The sequence below is a fragment of the Rhinolophus sinicus genome, chromosome 14, assembly GCF_057876585.1.
Source record: "Rhinolophus sinicus isolate RSI-liver-muscle chromosome 14, RSI-T2T, whole genome shotgun sequence".
Lineage (NCBI taxonomy): Eukaryota > Metazoa > Chordata > Mammalia > Chiroptera > Rhinolophidae > Rhinolophus > Rhinolophus sinicus.
Window position 1 is genome coordinate 93,782,159 of NC_142514.1, and position 14,694 is coordinate 93,796,852.

The following is a 14,694-nucleotide window of genomic DNA, read 5'->3' on the forward strand; positions in this document are numbered from 1 at the left end:
TGAATCCCAGACTAGCAGACCTCTTTGGCCACCTGGCAAAACAAGTGGCAGTGTTAAATCGACCCACTTTCTTATGACTGCTTGTGTGCACCAAGCTTTTTCGGTTTCAAGAACATAAATGCCTGAAACACGTTCAACCTTATCTTTCTTGCCCTTAGTGATGATTAGAGGTGGGGCTTTCTTTCCATCCAGACGAATTACCAAAATACAGGTAACACGTGCACTTTCTTAACCAGTGGAGGGAATGTAGATTGACGAGGTACCCACTGATCAATTGTCATTTGAGATCCTTGGCCCATAAACACTGCAGTTTCATCCACAGCAATCATGTTGGAGAGTTGGTATTTAGAAAAGTCAATGCCATCAACGAAGGACTTGAATGCAAGCGCACATTTAATAACTTCAGTATCTTCCAGCTTGAACAGTGTTTTGATCTTCTTAGAGAGAGTTCATATCGCTGAAGGAAGCCATCTAGCCAGTGTTGCAATGCTTTGAATTCTTCTGGGGATATTTCTGAGTGTGGTGCCATTGCGAGGGCAAATGCTTGAATATCAGCCCTGCGCACAACAAAGCCTTTGCTCTCCTGTCAGCAATCCATTCACAGATGATGTCCTCCAGCTCAGGAAACAATGGTTTTTGACCTGATCCGCACTTGTGCTTCTTAGCATTTCCCTCGTCCACCTGTTGACTGAGGTTATCGTACTCTGCTCGCCATTTTCGGACCATTCAGAGATCCAACTTCTTCTCTTTGCAGAAAGCCGTAAGGAGAGTCCTCCATGATTCCTTTCCTGTACTCGACGGAATAGCTCTTTGTTTTTGCACTCATCTTGTCTGGGAGTCAAAATATCATTCCCTTTAAATCTACCATTAAATCAAGTGTTAACTGAAGACTTATAAGACAGGAGTGGCAACACAAATGATGGCAGTTAAGAATGATGGTCCACACAAAAGGGACAAAAAATTGCAGGCACCAAAATTCAGAAAATGTTTCTTTATTTCACACGAGTGCATTAAGTACGTCCATTACAACACACGATGTATTGAATTATGAAGATTCATATTGAACACAACCATGTTCATTTGTTATCAAGTGCGCACGTTATTCGTGCGTTGTGTCTGTACTCCAATCGGTCATTTGGCAATAAGTCTCGAGTTCATCTGTTTACATAGGCATTTAGCTCTCGTCCAAAGGCGTCCACTTGGGTATTTACAAACCCTGAATTATAATTTATATCATTTATTTTAAGTATTAATGTCAATCATATTATTTATATTTAATTATGTATTAATATTATTCTTTTATAATTCAATACATCCGTCGTGTGTTGCAATGGATGTACTAAATGCGTCCGTCTGGCTGACGATCTTAACTGGGGCTTATTTTGGGGGTAGGGCTTATATTATCAGCATCCTGAAAAGTCATGCTAGGGCTTATTTTCCGGTTAGGTCTTATTTTCGGGGAACTACAGTACCGTTGAAAGAGAACCCCATCCCCTTCTTTCTTTGTTCTTTGTCCCTTCTGCTATCTTGCTGGAATTTAAGCCCTACCATCATTTTAACTTCTAATATGCTTGGGGCTTTAACCCATAAAAAACAATATATAACAGCATAAGTGATGTGAGCCATTACCAAAGCAGCAGGATGTTGAATTATTAGTATGTAGAAGATCTCATTTGAGTGCTGATGTCATGCTGTGCCCTGGAGGCTAAGGCACCCTTGTTCCATTTCACACACAGCTGATGCAATTCACTGGGTAGCAGGTCAGTCTAAATTCTTTAACTAAGGATCCATTAGATCCTCAAAATAGCTGCTGCCTCTATATGTTACCTAATTAAACAGCCAGCACAGTACCTAAGACATAGCAGGTGCTCAGTAAATGTGCTTTCCTCCCACTTCATTTTTCTCTGAAAGCCAAACTCATCTAAGAGAATTAAAAGGCATTTTCTTGTGCTTGAGAAGTATAGGCTCTAATTGGGTGACAGTAAGAGCACATTATTTACAAATATACACAAATAGATGATGATGTTTGTGAAAATTCATTATCTCAGTACTGAAGTAATAGCACCATGATCCTGACTGGAGTGCTGTCCACAGAAACATAGATTTAAACGGGTCCTTAGCCAAAGTGGGAGATCGGGACGGTAGTTCAGAAGAAGGAAAGGATTCCAGGTGGGTGGAACGGCATGAGAAAAGACATGGAGGCAGGAGTCAGGAAGCTCCATGTGGGCGATCGGCAAACAGATAAACTGGGTTGGACCAGCCTGACCACATTGGGGCATATCAAGAGATACCCACACCTCCTGTTCCCTCTGTTCCCCCGCACTCATTCTCTAGGTCTTAGCTTAGGTGTTCTCCCTATGGCCAACGCCATACTTTCAACCAAGTCTCGCCAGTGCCTCTAACAGCACTGGTCCTCTAACAGTACTTTCTGCCTTGTACCATCATTGACGCACTATATTGTTGTGGCCTTTGGACTTCTAGCCCCTTAAAAGGACAAAGACCATGTCTTGCTCACTTATGCCTGCGTCCTTGGCACCTGGAGTAGGGACTCGGTGAATATCTGTGGGTGCATAGATAAGGCTGGCCAAATGGAGGAGGTACAGATGAAAGAAGGTTCTGAACTACGACTGGGACTCTCATACACAACTTGAGTACTAGTCCTTAGGTGGCCCCTTAGTAAAACCTCCACACATTTTACTTATCCTGTAAAGCAGGACAAACGCCATCTATAATCTTTGGGAATGGGCCCCCAGCTGAGTTAAATTAAAATAAAGCAGGTGGATAGAGCACAGTCAGCAATCCATGTAGAGATAGCATGGAAACACTGGGGCTCATTTAGAAGCTAGCTGTGCATTTGAATTTCCTTTCACTGCCATTTTTACAGCTGGGGAGAGCAACCTCTTGTTTTTTCTTATTTGATCTGTTGAGCCACCCACATTAGACAAGACCATACAAGGCTTTTACCATTGACTTAATCATAACAATCCAGTTTCCTAAAGATAAAGCATAAGAAAAGATAATTTGAAAGTAGAGCCTCTCAGTTTAATAGTTTTTCAGTGATACTGATGAAAAGAAGAAGCAAGGGAAATATTGACCAATCAATAACTCTTACAGAAAACATTTTTGGGAGGCTTCCCCATAAAAATGATAGTGTCCTTTTAAGAGGGCACCCAAGCCCTTGCCCATGAGGCCTTCATACATCGTTCAGTACCCTAAACTCCTTTCCCCACATGGAAACTACTGGGTGTCCTATCTGCCTGACTCCTGGTGTGGGGATTCATGCACTGACATTTCCAAGGGCCCATCACTTGGGAAGCGCAGAAGAAAGGTAGCTGTTACTCTAACAAGTGACATGAACAGCCTTCTACATGAACAGTGTATGATGGATTTAAATTTTACTTTTTTGTTGTTGATTATTTATTAACTACAATGGAAGAGCTGGAAAGCCCTCACTTAGTGACAATTATCATTGTTAATATAAATAAAATGGAGAAAGATTGAGCATGGATGGAGAAGAAGGGTTACCATTTCAGTAGCAATCTGAAAGACCTGGGCACAACTTTAGTTCTCATACAGACACAGTACAACCTTTACACTAGTGTTGTCTTTTAGAAATTAGAGTAGGTTTTGGGATTAAAATAGTGGTCCCTGAACCTGAAAATTATGACCTGTCCTCCTTGCTTCGTTCTACTAGCAGGTCACCCCTCACTCCTTTCTGGAAACAGACCTCCTGGCTTCTCAGGAAACTATCAATTATCCCTCCACCTCTTCCTCAGCCCTCCTTCACAGCTCTTTCCCATCAACATCTTGACATTTTCAAATCCAACCATCTTTTTTTTTAATGTCCCCCCCACACACACAAACACTGGTTCCCTCCAGACCCTGCCCTTTCTCTCATTTCCCTGCCCTGACAGACAGTACCAAAGAGTTGCCTTTCCTCACCCTCCCCCTTTCCTTAGTTCCTGCCCTCTTCACCTCACTCTAGTCTACCCCATCGGCTCCTTCAAAGGGGCTCTTTCTAACATCCCTGGGGACCTGCAGGGTACTAAACTCGAAGGACCTGTTTCCATTCTCTAATCCTCTTTAACATCTCCCCAACATCTGGCAATGTTGATACCCCCTCCCTCCCTTGGCACACGCAACTCTTACCTCATTTTCTGAGGTCCAGCCATTTACAGTTTGCCTGCTTCTTCCCAGACTTCTCCTCCTCAGTTTTTGCAGACTTGATTTGCCCGCCCTGTGGGTGGTTTCCTCTGGAGGATATGGCAGCTGGAGTGTCAATGGCTCCAAAAAACATCATCTCTTCTGTTGTCCAGAAGACAGAGTGGGAGGAGGAGATCTAGAGGGATCTACTGGGTTTTTAGGGGAGCTGGGCAGAGCAGAAACGCTGGGGCAGAGCTCTGGCTGGGTCAGGGTGGGGCCTTGGCGGGTACTGAAGAGGGAGCCACTGGGGTGGGCCTTGGTCGGTCAGTGTATGATTTATAAAGCTCGTTTTTGTCATGATTTTATTTCCTTCTTTATCGTGTTGTTTGTTTTTTCCCTAGTTACTCCAGCTCCTAATTTAAACTCCAGTCGTTCCACAGGAATTGTCAGAAACCCCAGCAATTTCCCACCCCCTACTATTCCCACCCCTCCATTTCACAGTTAGTCCTGTCTGCTCTTTGGGACAGTCTGCGGGACCTTTGGGTCTCGATACACATGCACTTCTGCTCTGGTAAATTGTCTGGATTTACCTCAAGATTATTTGTTCTGCTCTATGTCTCTCTTCTCTCTCTGGAAATACCATTGTACTCTCTTATACTGTTTTAGCTCATTATTTTGTCATTTACCCCCGAGTTTCTAAATAACGTATTTTGATTGCTGGCTCTTGATGTTTTTTCCCTTCTAGACATTATCTATTGTCCTCCTTTTATTCAAAACAAGCATTTTGTTCTCTTTTCTTTCCCTTGCCCCATCCTTCCATTCTCTTAATACGCTATTGTTATGTTTTATTTTAAGTTAGCTTCATATTTAGTGTTACATTATCATGAATGATCAGTGCTGTTCATATCAGTAAACCACAATCACTTTTTCTTTTCTATACAATTGTCATTTGTTTACCATGAAGCTAATAATTACTGTCTTTGTCCATTTGCCTTATTTTCTATATATTTATCACTAACTACCCCAAACTTTGCCCCAGCTGTCTAAATCAGCTTTGAATCAGCGCATGGGTTATTCTATCAGCCATGTCATCCTATAGCAGGCCCTCTAGAACCTTCTGACCTGATCCCATCTGGACTGGTGGAGGGTTGGCATTCCGTGATCTACCTTCCTGTTCATCTGAAGGGTTCTCTTAGCCGCTCTCCTGGTTTGGATCCCCTATTTCCTGGCATTTTTTAAAAAAAAACTCCTTGGTTTGGTAAAGCAAATCTCAATTCATTTCCTGAGAATGGTACATGGAAAGTAAATATTTTTTGACAAAGTACAGTAAGTCCTCACTTAATGTCATCCATGGGGTCTTGGAAACTACAACTTTAAGTGAAACAACTTATAACAAAACCAATTTACCACAGGCTAATTGATATAAACAAGAGTTAACTTCCCACAGCATATTCCTGGTCACAAAAACATCACCAAACTTCTACGTAAAGACCCAAAACACTTCTAATATGAAGCACTGAAATAACTGTGAGCTATACATACATTTAAGAAAGATTACTGAAAACAAGTAAGATCATTCTTTTCCACCCCACTTATTCCAGTGCAGGACCCCGGTTGGCCTGACACCATCCTGGCAGCTCAGGGTGCAGGCAGGCCCCACCCTGGACAGGACACCTTCCATCGCAGGGCCACTCACTCACACACACCCACACTCACTCAGACGGGGACAGTGTAGACATGTGCACATCTTTGGGATGTGGGAGGAAATCAGTATACCCAGAGAAAACCCTTGCAGACATGGGGAGAACGTGCAAACCCAAGCAGACAGTGGCCCCAGCCGAGAATCAATTGTTTTTTTTCTCATCAACATTATGACAAAACAACATTATTTGAGGACCTACTGTATATCTGAAAATATCTTTATTCTATCTTCAAAATTAATAAAATAGCTGATATATGCATTTCTAGTTTGGAAATAATTTTCCTTCAGAATTTTGAAGGCATCGCTCTATTGCCTTTTAATTTGCAGTACTGCTGTGGGGTGTTCAGAACCACTCTGACTCCGAGTCCCTGTGTGTTCTCTCAGGAAGTCGTCAGACCTTCTCTTTGTCCCAGTATTCTGAAATTTCATGTGACGTGGGTCTAGTCCCACCCATTATTTGGAGCACTCTTTTGGGCTCTTTCTGTCTGGAAATGTGTCTTCTTTTCAATTTCTGATCAATTTCTTGATTTATTTTAAGATAATTATTTGCTCTGTTCCATTTTTTCTGTGCTCTCTGGAAATCCTATTATACTGACCTCTTGAGGCCATCTTCTGCTTTTTTTCAATCCTCCTGTTTTTTTGTGTTCGTTTTGTTTTGTTTTTTAATTATTTATCATTATTAGTTTCAGGTGTACAAAACAGTGCAATAGACATTTATACCCCTCACAAAGTGATAATCCCTCTCACCCAATCTACTACCCCTCTGGCATTGCACATAACCGTTATATTTCCACTGTCTCTATTCCTTATGCTGTACTCCACTACACATGTATGTGTGTGTGTGTGTGTGTGTGTGTGTGTGTGTGTGTGTAATTATAGCTGACATTCATTATTATTCAGCTTCAGCTTCAGGTGGGCCGCACAGTGATCAGGCATCTATACCATCCTTGAAGGGGTCTCCCTAATAAGACAAGTGTCCATCGGATACCCTACAAAATCTTTACAGCATTATTGATTATATTCCCCAAACTGTCTTTCATATCCTCGTGGCAATCTTGTGGTTACCTATTGTGCTTTCTAATCCCCTCACTTCTCCCTCATTCCCACCCCCCCCTTCTAGCAACCCTGTTTTTCCTCTATATTTCTGAGACTGTTTCTGATTAGTTCATTCATTTATTCTTTTCTTTAGATTCCACGTATAAGTGAGATCATATGATATTTGTCTTTCTCTGTCTGACTTATTTCACTTAGCATAATGTTCTCTGGGTCCATCTATACCATTGCAAATGGTAAGATTTCATTCTTTAGCCTTCTGGTTTTCATATCTAACCTTTTTGCTCTACTTTCTGGGACACTTTTTCAGCTTTATTTTCAAAATCTTCTCTTGAATTTTTAATTTCTGAATTGTTTTCAATTTCTAAACTTTTTTAATTATTTGTTGTTATACAGCGTCTTGTTTTTGTTTCTTTGATATCTTTCCTTGTGTCTCTGAAGATATTAATGGTGGAGCATATGACTTTATGTTTTGTTTTGTTTTGTTTTGTTTTGTTAATTATCTCCCCTGTTTGTTCTATTTCCTCCAAGTGACTGTTTTTCAATTTGTTTGTTGTGATTTCTGTGTTTCATATATGGTGTTTTCCTCACGTGTCTGTCTGGGAATCCTTGTTTTGTGCTCATGTTTAAAAGTAGGGCTTAAAACACTAATAGGGAGTTTCTGAGAACATAGTCAGAGCGTGTTGGCTGTGTCATTGCAGGGTGACATGACAAGGGCCGTTTAATCAGAGAGTCTCTGATGCCCAGAGAAGAGGCCCCATTCTCCTCCCTAGAAAGAGATAAGCCTGATGGCCAGCACGCTGGGGCTGGCTGGGGAGTCTCAGCACTCAGCATTCACTGACTTTTTCCTTCTTTTCAGCATGGTGACTCTATTTTTCACTCGACCCAGTGATCTTCAATCCTGGGACCTTCTGCTCCAGAAAGATAGAGGCAGTTGCCAAGTGATGTAGAAACCCAGAGGGGATTAGGCATCAGACTTCTTCTCGAGGAGAACTGTAATCAGTCCACACATCCTGAGCATTTGTGGTCTCCTGCAAGTTACATTAGGTTCATTCTCAGCCTCCCCACTCTGGCTTAGGAGTCTGTTTCCTAGGGCTCATGCTAAGTCCTTTAACACGCATCCATCTGCTTTCCAGCTTCTAGAATTTGGTTTCTCTTTCCTGTTCTTTCAGTCCTTGTGAGTTAGTTCCTTTTTTGAAAGGGGTCTTGGGACGAAGCAAACGTGTGTGCAAACTACTGTCTTTTTCCAGAACCTAATAATTCTTCCAGGACTACTTTATGTCATTTACTAAATTTTAGCCTCGGACAACCTCCTAATGAAGTAGTATTTCTTAAAATAATCCCTGAGAGCTTTTGTGATATTCAGGTTGCTACAAGGAGTGCTTCGTCCCCTCCCCTTTTTTATCTGTGTCACTTAAACTTAACTTACACAGTTGACTTTGCTTTTGTTATTCCTTAAAGGGATTCCTAGCTGAGACTTTAATAGCACCTCATCTTGCTTTATTGTGCTTCGTTCTGTTATCCTTCGATGCTTTCTATTGCTTTGTAATGCTTATTAGGAGTCAACAATTTATTTTAAAAATTGAGTTATACAGGATTGCTGTTCAGTGAGCTGTTGATCTAAAAATAGTGGGTAGCAATTCCTGTTAATTAGCTAAATCCTCTACTCCCTGTCAAGGTGCTGTCATTTCATGAACACATCATCTCTGCTTTGAGTAATAACATTACTTGTTAAGACAAGTTAGCTGTTACCTTTTACTTGTTAATACAAGTGTTTCGTGTATTGTTGTAACTGAATGTTTTTGGCCCTTGGCCGAAACTTTTGTTTACTGCCCTCATGTAGACCTAGTGCAAATTAGAAAGTGGTTTTTGCCAACTCAGTTCTGCTTTGAGCCATTTCCTGGTTACGGTTGATTATTCAGTGCAGCTATATCAATCGTATGGGCAATGTCATGCCATTAGAGATGGTTTCGACAGTAAAGAGCATTTGCAAAATGGCAGCCTAGCAGACAATATTCAGACAGATGCAATCTTTTCCCATTTCAGCTACTGTACAAATGCCAAATGTTAGTATATGACTGCAGAGCAATCAAACAGAATCAGTAGTAGACAGGAAAATTACAGCTGATCCAGCAATGCAACCTATTGGTGTGAACAGAAATTAAATGCTTGCCTTTAATTGAGGGTGAGCATATACAGTTAACTCATCCCCTAAAGCAAGGAGCGGCAACCTATGACCTACAGGCCGAAGCCCACCTGAGGCCTGTTTTTACCTATCCTCTAAGGAGATTTTCACCGTTCTAAGGGGTAGTTTAACAACAACGACAACAAAGATGATGTTGACAAAGAAGAGAAAGAGGAGAAGGAAGAAAAGAAAGGAGAAGGAGGAAAATGTAGCAGAGGCTGTATGTCATCTGTAAAGCCTAAAATATTTACTTTCTAGCTTTTTACAGAAACAATTTGCCAGTCCCTGGTCTAGCCACCACTGGCTTAGTCTCATTCCTTTCCTGCCCTACATGCTCCTTCCCCAGTCAGGGAAAGTTCTCCAAGTGTTTCCCAAGGCTTTAGCAACTTAAACATGTATGTGTGCTTGTGTGTGGTTTCAAAAAAAGTTTAATTATATAGATTCTATATATGGAATTATCATTTCTCAAGTTTGTGACATCTAAACAGATTTACCAATATAAAGGGCAGTGTCATATGTATGTGTGTACATAAGTCAGCATGACCCATCGTAGATTACATACCTAGCTACAACTGGAAAAAACACCAAAATTATGAATAGTATTTTTGTAAACCCTTTGGCTTAGTTGGAGATACTATCAGAAAGATATATATTGAACTTGTTTCTCTTTGAGAGTATAAAATGTGAACAAAAATAAAATTAAAACATGCTTTTACCATACAAATATCTTTTTGTTTACTGAAAGCCTAACCAAAGAAAGGTTTCACTTAAATAATTAACTTTAGAATTAGGTAATTTTTTTAAATTAAAGCTTTACCAATTATTCTCCCTTACTATGGATATTAGCCAAAATTTGATCGTTATCAATAAAAGATGTACAGAGTTCAGCATCACTTTAGGTTTTCTCATTATACAGAATTTTTAGTCTGCATACTCTAGAACATCCACAAACCATTTATAGATGAATTTTCCAAAAACTTAGCTCTGATCCTGCCAAATCAGTCTAATTGACAGTAAGAAATTAAACCAAACAAGGAAATTATCAAACATTCCTTTTTGAGTCAATTAATATGAAAGTCTTGGAAAATGCCAGTGGTACAGTTTCATATTGTTCAACAAATTATTCTATTATGTAATATGATTCTCTCTGTTGTGGGATGTTTTTCATATTTGCCTTGAGTCCACTGGCAAATTTAGCATACTTATAAATTGATTATTCCTCCAATGATGAAATCTCTATGTTATCAAAAAGTGAATTGAGAATGAAACATTCAGATCATTGCTTAAAATAAAGCTTGTGAGATCAGTTTATGTCTCTAATACTCAACCTATGTCCAAAATATAACCATGATCAATATTTAACGTTCATCTTCAATAGCACTTGTAAATCACATAGTTGAGTAACTAATTTAATGCTCTGTTCTTCCCTTTACTCCCCACTGTGACTTGGATCCAGGAGCACATCGAATCACCCTGCTGTCATAGGGTTCATCTCCCGCTGATACAGCAAACCAGTTCTGAGGATAAACATTGAAGTCAAACATTACTTTCTAATTGCTTTTCTTCCTTGGTCCAAAAGGTTCATTTCTAAAAATAATTCAAATTATAGAGTATTTTCTGTTGTCTGGACATTGGATTGTAGAAATCCAGAGGTCAACATTAAGCCAGTGGCTTTATTTCTTTATAAAATGAGAACGTAAAATGGAATTCCAGCAAAAAGCTGAACTTGCAGCTCCTGAGCATATCCTGTGTGGTGCATGACGTGGACTTCAGGGGGCCACTATTGGGATCCTTAACTGTTGTCCACTGTAGATGTTTAAGGAAGCAAAACTTGAGTCCAAATAACAATAAAATAGCTCATTTCCAGTCAAGATGGCAGGATAGGTAAACACTGTGCTTGCCTCCTCTCTCAACCACATCAAAATTATAACTAAACTACCTAACAACCATCATTGAAAATCACCTGAAGTCTAGCTGAACAGAAGTCTTACAACTAAAGAAGTACAGAAGAAGCCATCACGAGACTGATAGGAGGTGTATAGATGTGGAAAAGGCTGTCCCCACACCCACATATGACTATAAAAATCTGGAGGGATATCTCAGCTGCAGAGGCCCCCCCATGAAGAGTAAGGGATCCCACACCAGATTCCCGAGCTCAGGGTTCCAATGCCAGGGAGCAAAATCCCCATAACTTCTAGGTGTGAAAATCAACAGAGATTGGCACTGAGTGAGGCAAGGGCAATTGCTGCCCCAGATGCTTCTCTTAAAGGGTTCACACATGGACTTACTCCCTGATGGACTCACTCTCTCTGAACTGGGGCAGCACCTCAAAAGATGGCAGGGACATACAGGGAGGAATTCAGTTGTCTGGCTTTAAAGCAAGGACTGGAGGGGCAGCTTTATTCCAGACAGAAGTGCTGGTGGAGGCCATAGTTTCTATGTTGAGCCTTCCCTCCACCCAGTAGGCAGACACAGGCAGCCTCTATATCTGAGTTTCCATCAACCTGGCTAACACCGTTCACCCCACCTTGGTGATTCCCTAAGACCCTGCCCCTCCCAAATTTCAGGCCCACCCAAGCTGCTTCCAGTGGCTTTTCTGTACAAACAGCCTGTCTTGGCTCATGCTGTGGACTTTCCTAAAATCTCTCCAAGGTTCACAAAACACAAAGAAGCAGGATCTGGCCTCAATGTGCCCCATCCCTCTTGCTAAGCAGCCCCAAGCCTGGCAATGGTGGCAGTGGGCCTCAGTTTCCAGCTTAGCCCCTCCCAGGCACCTCCATGCCAAGCATGGGTATCATCTATATGTGGATTTCTTTGTGGCTTGCTCCAGGTGGCTCTGGGCAGGGCTCAAGCAGAGGATGAACTTGGTCTGTAGCAGGGCCCCTCTCAGGAGGCCCCAGGGCCAGCATACTTGGTAACCTGCTTTGGACCCTCAACAGCCTCCATAGATGACACATCCAAAGGGCAGAATGGGCAGGCACCAGAGCCCTGCTAAAGCAAATCCTGCTCCATAGGATCAGCCCCTGCACAACGGTCATCATGACCAGTCCTCAGAACCAATCAGCCTGAAGGTCAGTCCCTTCCACTGATGTTCAAACAGCAACTAAAGCTCAGCTACAACAGGAGGGCACACACAACCCACATAAGGGACACACCTGCAGCACCCAGCTCTGGTGACAAGGGAGACTGTGCCACTGGGCCCCACAGGACACCTACTACATAAGGCCACTCTACTAAGACCAGGAGACATAGCAGCCCTACCTAATACATAGAAACAAACACATGGAGGCAGCCAAAATGGGGAGACAAAGAAATATGTCCCAAATGAAAGAACAGAACAAAGCTCCAGAAAAAGAACTAAACGAAATGGAAGCAATCTGCCAGATACAGAGTTCCAAACACTGTTTATAAGGATGCTCAGTGATCTCATTGAAACTTCAACAAAGAGATAGGAAACGTAAAAATGGAGATTAAAAAAACATAAAAAAAGAACCAGTCAGAAATAAAGAATACATTAACTGAAATGAAGAATATATTAGAGGGAATCAGCAGTAGATTAGATGAAGCAGAGGCTCTAATCAGCAATTTGGAGGAGAAGGTAGCAGAAAACACCCAATCAGAACAGCAAAAAGAAAAGAAAAATCCAAAAATCACTGGATAATTTAAGGGACTTCTGGGATAACATCAGGCATACCAACATTTGCATCATGGGAGTACCAGAAGTAGAGGAAAGAAAGCAAGAAATTGAAAACCTATTTGAAGAAATAATGACTGAAAACTTCCCTAACTTGTTGAAGTAAATAGACACACAAGCCCAGGAAACACAGTCCCAAACAAGATGAACCCAAAGAAGCCGACACCAAGACACATCATAATTAAAATGTCAAAGGTTAAAGACAAAGAATCTTAAAAGCAGCAAGAGAAAAGCAGTTAGTTACCTGCAAGGGACTCCCATAAGCCTGTCAGCTGATTTTTCAACAGAAACTTTTCAGGCCAGAAGGGATTGGCACAAAATAGTGAAAGTGATGAAGAGCAAGGAACTACAACCAAGATTACTCTACCCAACAAGGCTATCATTTAAAACTGAAGGAGCGATAAACAGCTTCCTAGACAAGAAATGCGAATGGAGTTCATCACCACCAAACCAGGATTACAAGAAATATTAAAGGGACTTCTTGAAAGAGAAAGAGGAGGAGGAGGAGAAGAAGAAGGAGAAAGGGGAGGAGAAGGAGGAGAAGAAAGATTAAAAAAATATGAATTATAAAATGGCGCTAATTACATATGAGGTCCGACAATTAAGTTTGCAAACTCATTGTAACAAAACAACGCTACGTACCTCATTGCTGAATATCACTATGGTCGCCTTCGAAGTACTCCCCTTGGGAAGCTCTGTGCACCAACACCAGTGCCTAGTGCACCCTTCAAAGCAGTTTTGGAACTCTTTTTTCTGGAATGGCCATCAGAGCTGTCATCGTATTACTCTTGATGGCCTGAATGTCATCAAAATGTCTTCCTTTCAATATTTCTTTTATCTTCGGATAAAGAAAGAAGTCATTGGGGGCCAGATCAGGTGAGTAGGGAGGGTGTTCCAATACAGTTTATTGGTTTACTGGCTAAAAACTCCCTCACAGACAGTGCCGTGTGAGCTGGTGCATTGTTGTGATGCAGGAGCCAGGAATTGTTGGCGAAAACTTCAGGTCATCTAACTTTTTCACAGCCTTTTCAGCACTTCCAAATAGTAAACTTGGTTAACTGTTTGTCCAGTTGAAACAAATTCGTAATTAATAATCCCTCTGATGTCAAAAAAGGTTAGCAACATCGTTGCAACAAGTTCTCGAACTTCATTGTCAGAACTCGGTATGTATCAACAATTACTTTCAATGTAAATGGGTTAAATGCTTCAATGAAAAGACATAGCATGGCTGAATAGATAAGAAAACAAGACCCTTACATATGCTGCCTACATGAGACTCACTTTAGATTGAAAGATACACACAGACTACAGTTAAAGGGATATAAAAAGATATTTCATGAAAATGGAAACAAAAAGAAAAAAAAATCTGAGGTAGCAATACTTATACCAGACAAAATAGACTTTAAATCAAAGGCTATAACGAGACAAAGAAGGATCTAGTAATCCCACCTCTGGATATTTATCCAAAGAAACTTGGGTTTCTTTGGCTAAATATCCAGAGGTGGGATATTTATGCTGCGTCCATATGTCTACATATGGATGTAAACTACATATGTAAACATATGGATGCAGCATTGTGTGCAATGGTAAACATATGGATGCATGTGTTTACCATAGCCACCCATTGTTTACAATAGCCAAGATATAGAGGCAACCTGCGTATGCATCAATGAACGAATGGATTAAAAAGATGTGGTACATATATATACAATGAAACATTACTCAGCCATAAAAAGAATGAAGTATTGCCATCTGCAACAACATGGATGTATCTAAAGGGTATTGTACTGAGTGGAGTAAGTCAGGCAGAGAAAGATAAATGCCATGTGATTTCACTTATATGGGGAATCTAAAGAACAAAATAAACAAAACAAACTCATAGATAGAGAGAACATTTGGGGGTTGCCAGATGGGAGA

General features: G+C 40.9%; 1 protein-coding gene across 2 annotated transcripts in view; it reads left to right on the plus strand.

Moving 5' to 3' along the window:
- The window catches only part of GMDS (GDP-mannose 4,6-dehydratase), a 649,419-nt gene that overhangs the window by 529,616 nt on the left and 105,109 nt on the right, over positions 1-14,694 (plus strand). The gene's annotated exons all lie outside the window — the stretch shown is intronic.